Source organism: Euwallacea fornicatus, unplaced genomic scaffold, assembly GCF_040115645.1.
Source record: "Euwallacea fornicatus isolate EFF26 unplaced genomic scaffold, ASM4011564v1 scaffold_156, whole genome shotgun sequence".
In the NCBI taxonomy this organism is placed as follows: Eukaryota; Metazoa; Arthropoda; class Insecta; order Coleoptera; family Curculionidae; genus Euwallacea; species Euwallacea fornicatus.
Window position 1 is genome coordinate 24,101 of NW_027096124.1, and position 6,000 is coordinate 30,100.

Consider the following 6,000-nt stretch of genomic DNA (forward strand, 5'->3'; position numbering starts at 1 on the left):
TGAAAATCAGGAAAATCACCGAAGACGTGAATAAGAAGTGCGTTAAAGACAGAGATTTCTGCGCGATGGTCTGTTTAGACATAGAAAACGCCTTCAATTCGACACCTTGGGACGGCATAGTGGCCGCCTTGGAAAGGAAAAAAATCAGTCGACGACTGATAAACTTGGTGAAATCTTACTTGGAAGATCGAAAGATAGTGACGGAAGATGACAGGATACACGAAGTGAGCTGCGGCGTTCCACAGGGATCGGTTCTGGGACCGACGCTGTGGAACGTCTATTACGACGACATACTCAGGACCAGAGTCGCACCAGGAACGGACCTGGTTGCGTATGCAGACGATCTGTCAATAGTTGTGAGAGGGAAAAACCGCAACACACTGCATGGGCGAATCGAACAGTCGGTAAACAGGATAGTCAAAAACATAGAGGAAAAGGGACTGAGAGTGGCCAAACAAAAAACGGAGATGGTCTTATTGGCCGGAAGAAGGAAAATCAAAAAATTCTCTTTCAAAATTGACGGAGAAACCATTCGAAGTCGAGAACACGTGAAAGTACTCGGAGTGTACTTCGGAAGAGATGCGAACTTCGGCGTGCACGTCCGGAAAGTGACGGAAAAGACGCACAGGACAATCAACGCCCTGGTCGGTCTGATGCCACACACAGGAGGAAGCGGCAACACCGCGACAAGAAAGAAACTCTTGGCATCGGTGGCACTGTCTACGGTTTTGTACGCAGCACCGATATGGGGACATGTAATGAAGAAGAAAACCTACTCGGACATGCTGAGTAGGATAAACAGGAGACTCTCGATCGGTGTGATTCAGGCGTACAGAACGATTTCGCTAGAGTCCGCTGAGACTCTAGCAGGGATGCCACCCTTGGATCTGCTGGTAGAAGAAAGAACAACGGTACAGCAGCGAGGACCGGAGGCTAAAAAAGAAGCCAGAGAAAAAACATACGAAAGCTGGCAACGTAGGTGGGATCGATACCAGGGACACGCAAAAACGTTCGTGAAAGACGTCAAAGCGTGGAGCACGAGGAAGTATGGAAACATGAGCCATTACGTCACTCAAGCCATGAGCGGACACGGGTCGTTCGGCACATATCTGAAGAAGATAGGCAAGGCCGACGACGACGAATGTTGGTTCTGTACAAACACAGACAATCCGGAGCACACGGTTTTCGAATGTAAACAATTCGAAAACCATAGAGAATCCGCGAAACAGAAGTGCGGAACCAAGGTAACAAAGGAAAACGTGGCCGAACTGCTTCTTAAGGATGAAGAGAACTGGAAGATCGTCACCGAGATGCTGCACGCCATAATGGTAGAAAAGTGCGAGCACGAAAGGAGACGGAAGAAGGAAAGGGAACAATTCACACAAGATCCCCCCCGACAATAGCAGGCGGAAGAAAAAACCCGACACTGACGATTATGGAAAAACAAATAATCGATCAGATGTCGAAGACGACCGCCTTCGCAAAGGATAGGACAAGCCGCCACTCGTCCGAAGGAATGCCATGACGGCGGTACCGGACGAGCAGTGCGAAGAAGAGGGGAGGTTTTTTAGTGGGTAGGCGTCTTCCTTCTTCTCAGGAAGAGGAAGATGAATCCCACATAACCCGGTCGCCAGACCACCAGATCGGGTACCTATGAAGGTTTTTCCTCCCCGCCAACAAAAAAAAAAAAAAAAAAAGATGTGACTGGCCACATTGCGGATCGGGAATCGGACTCTGGTTAGGGTACGTCGCTGGTTTATTGCCCCCGAAGATAGCATTTAAGGTATTGGAGAAAACGGGGACGCTCTCTTTTCTCGAGGTGACGATTCGGCGAGGTGTCGGGAGTGTCGCGAAGGAACGCAAGCATCCTCTTAGTTAAATTAGTAAGTAAACCCCTAATTGTATAAATCCAGAAATAAAACCCTAGACAACTTAAGAGAAAGCCTACATATATCTGCCGTGATTCCGTCCGGGCCGGGAGCTTTCCTGGGGTTGATCGATTCGAGTGCATTGATCAATTCGCTCTCGCTGATGGCGGGGAAGCTTCCGCTTTACGCTCTGGTCCTCGCGTCATTTATAGTGATAGGTCTGACAGAAAACAGCAACTTGGCCTGTTCGATGATCGTTTCATTTGTTATGGCATTGTAAGTTCCCAGTTTCAGTGTCCTGACCGTCAACTTATATGCCTTTCCCCAGATGTTGTGTTCCATTTCGCAGCATAGATCCTTCCATTTTCCATTTTTACTCTTCCTTATTTCTCTTTCAGCTCTCTTTTCTTCTCTTTATATGTCTCCAACAGTTGCTCCACCATCATGGATGTCTCTCCCTGCCTCCTTTTCCCATTGACTCTGGTGAATTCCCTACGTGCGGCCACACACTGGCGTCTGATTTAATCTCGTCGTTCCACCAGTAAACTGACGGACGCGAGAATCTGCCCCGCCCAATGTACTTGTCGCAGTACCCACTGATCTTTCCGATTACCTCCTTACACGTCTGACCTTCGTAGTTTCCGAAAAGATCCCCCAAGTTTTCCTCAAAGGCCACAACGTTCTTTTCCGTCAACTTCCATCTTACTTTCCTCTCCTTATCAGGTTTCGCACCATGGTCGGCTACGTTAGTGTCTCCTCCCCGGCACGTCCCCAATTTGACGTCATACCTAATCGCCCTGTGGTCGCTCAGGGTCTCCTCTCCCTCCATAACCCTCCAATTTTGGATACATCCTGCCATCTTAACATTACCGAGAGTAACGTCGATGATTGACTCCCCGTTTTTCCTAACGAAGGTGGCGACCCCGCCCTCGTTAAATGCTAATAGTTCGTGTGCGACCATCCAGTTTTCGAGAAGGTCCCCCCTTCGATTGGTCACGGAGGAGCCAAAAATCGCAGACTTAGCGTTAAAGTCCCCCCCGATAACCACCCCCTTACCTTTGAGATCCGTCAGATGCGCCGATAGATCGTCCAATAGGGATTCAAAACCGCTGTCTCTCCCATTGGGGGAGATATAGCAGGAAAACATCGCTACATTATCAAACACCGCCATGGCGTAGCCCTTACCACTAAACTTATCGACTAGTCTCCTATTACTAACTAAACCTATGAAACAATCCTTATTCCTATCCTCTATGCCCAAATTCTTAACCTTGCCGTTAGGTTCACATCCCAAAATGACATCGATCGCATTGTCTCTAGCGTATGCTTCAGCCAGGTCATGTGCGGCCCCTCATCTATTGAAGTTGAGCTGCAGCATCGAAACATTGTTTTCAGCTCCACCGCGAGCACGATTCTTGTGTCTTTTTGGATGTTTTCCATCTGGCATATTCCCACTCTCTTCCCCCAATTCTCATGGTCCTCCTCCAAGCAGCAACAGCTGCCTTGTATTTGGGACACTCAAGGCTTTGCGCCTTGTGTTCCCTTTTTTCAGTGCACGCATAGCATCTCGGCGGATGTGTGCATTCCCTTGCATGGTGCCCTTTCTGACAGCAGTTCAGGCACTTGCCCTCCATAGTTTCCTTTATTGTGCATCCGGCCGCGTTGTGTCCGTACCTGCTGCAATTGTAACATCTGATGGGGGAGTCCGCAGGATCAACCCTGCACTTGGTCCACCCCACCCTTACATGGCCGGCCCTGATTATCCTAGTTGCAGCCTCCCTTACCATTCTTACAAAGGCGTGTTTAAGTCCTGCCCTATTCGTCCTTTGCGCCATTGTCACCGTCATCTCCACTTCGCCGCACACACTTTTAATGGCAGCCACAATGTCCGCTTCGATGACCGTTTCGTCAAGGTCCCTGACAAATATCGTGGTAGTACGCTCCAAAAGTTCGCCCTGTCCCACTTCCTTAACACTTTCCTTGACTTTAGCGAAGAATTGTTCTTTCCCTTCCGCATTTCCCGTATATCCTACGTGTATTAACCCTTCTTTGTTTACCCTTAAACTTTTAATTTTGACCCCCATGGCCTCGACATCGATATCTTTTTTAAGTTCCCTTACTATATTTGCAAAGTTAGGTTTTTGTCCCTCCTGCAGTTTAATTCTTAGGGTGTCAACACCTCTTTTGCTCGCAGTTAACTACTTTGTTCCCATTTCGCCCTGTTCAGACTCCATCGGAATCTCTTTATCGGCCCCTGTCTCCAATTTTTCAGCACGTCTCTTTCTTGTAGGGACGCCAAAGACGCATAAATCATCCCCTTCCTCACCCCTATATGGGAATTCGAGTAGTCTCCTCACCTCTACCGTAGTATCAGCCTTGGTGGTAACAAATGCCAGTTTCCTTCTCCCTATATCCATCGTTTTGGATTTGATTTTTGTCAACACTTCTAAAATGTTTTCAGTTTTGTTTAGACCCGTCTCGCCGTGGTCTATACGACACAAGTGCATAATCCTATCATTGCCCTTTTCTCTATCCGGCTCTTCCTCGCATGTCAACCTATCATGTTGCCTCAAAACGTATAACCTTTGCGGTTTCATCCCTTCCTTTTTAATTAGCTTGGCCAACTGAGTGTTGACCTCGCACAGCTCCTCCATTAGCTTGCTGGACTCATCTGGGTTCTTGTCACATAATACTATGACATCCCTTTCCTCTTGCTCCAAAATACTACCCTTTTGAGTAGTCGTTTTTTGTAGCATTGGATCGGCCAACGCAAGTTCACCACATCGTGCACTACTGTGATGTCTCCATCTGAGTCCAGCATGCTATTGATCTTTTCCATCTGCTCCTTGTCTTCGTCCGAGATCGAGGACGTCTGTGTGCCGATAGATATCCCATTTATCGAAGATATTCCTTCGCCTGCCATTGACGTAATTGCAATCCATGATTCCTCATTTTTAATTAGCAAATCAGCAATATTATTTTTATTTATAGCCATTCCACATTTGATTTCAGCTATTCTTCTATGGTCAGCAAAATTGATACATTCAAAAATAGTGTGTTCTGGAGTATTGCAGGAATCACAAAACCAGCAGGTATCATTGTTAGTTTTACCAATTCTTTTTAGATATGTGCCAAAACATCCATGTCCCGACATGGCCTGAGTTATATATGTCGGATTGGGAGAGCACGTATCCTGTTCGACATCCATGTCCACGAAATGAAACACACACGAATAATATAAAAGGTGTTATTCAGAAAATAAGAGTAGGTTAAACGCTAATTAGCACGAAGCAACTTATCTAATCTTTAATAAAAGCAAAAAAAAAACAAAAGAAAAGGGGACCAAGAACTGGTGATCCGGGGCCAGTCTTTCTTAAATCCTTCTTTCTTCAAAACTGCTCAACGCTCCTTCTTTTTCCTCCCTCCTGGCCCCGTTCCACCCGACCTGGCGCAATTTCCCACGCCAGGTCTGTTCTTGGTCCTAACAAACTACACAAATCAGTCAGCCGCCCATAATTTAAGGACCGAAAGACTCCCTTAAAAACTCATCACCCGAAATTTAACCATTTCAAGGATCCCTTTTCCTTATCACTAATTGTAAATAATTTCGAAGGCGCTGACACGGCCATTCTGACAAGTCACGCGTCCTCGTGTGCTAGTTCAATGATCCATCTGGAACCAAAAGAGGTCATATCTCTTAATTATGCCGTTCAGCCTTCCTGACATAAAACGCGTGCAGTTTCAACGGTATATCAAGTCGAAACCTTGTATGCTATTGCAGCAGCCCTCAAAATGATCACCGCAGTGAGCACATCAATTCATCTAAAGCAACTGTTGCAATACCCGTTCCTTGACAAACTACCGCAGCAATTTGCAAAAAAAAATAATCTCAAGCACAAACGTCATCATACCGCAGCATGATTCTTTGACAAATTACCGCAGCAATTTGCAAACAAAAAAATCTCAAGCACAAACGTCATCATACCGCAGCATGATTCTTTGACAAATTACCGCAGCAATTTGCAAACAAAAAAATCTCAAGCACAGGTGTCATCATACCGCAGCATGATTCTATGGTTGGGACCAGACTACCGCAGTAGCCTTGCTCTATCAGACTAGCTATCACATTCCA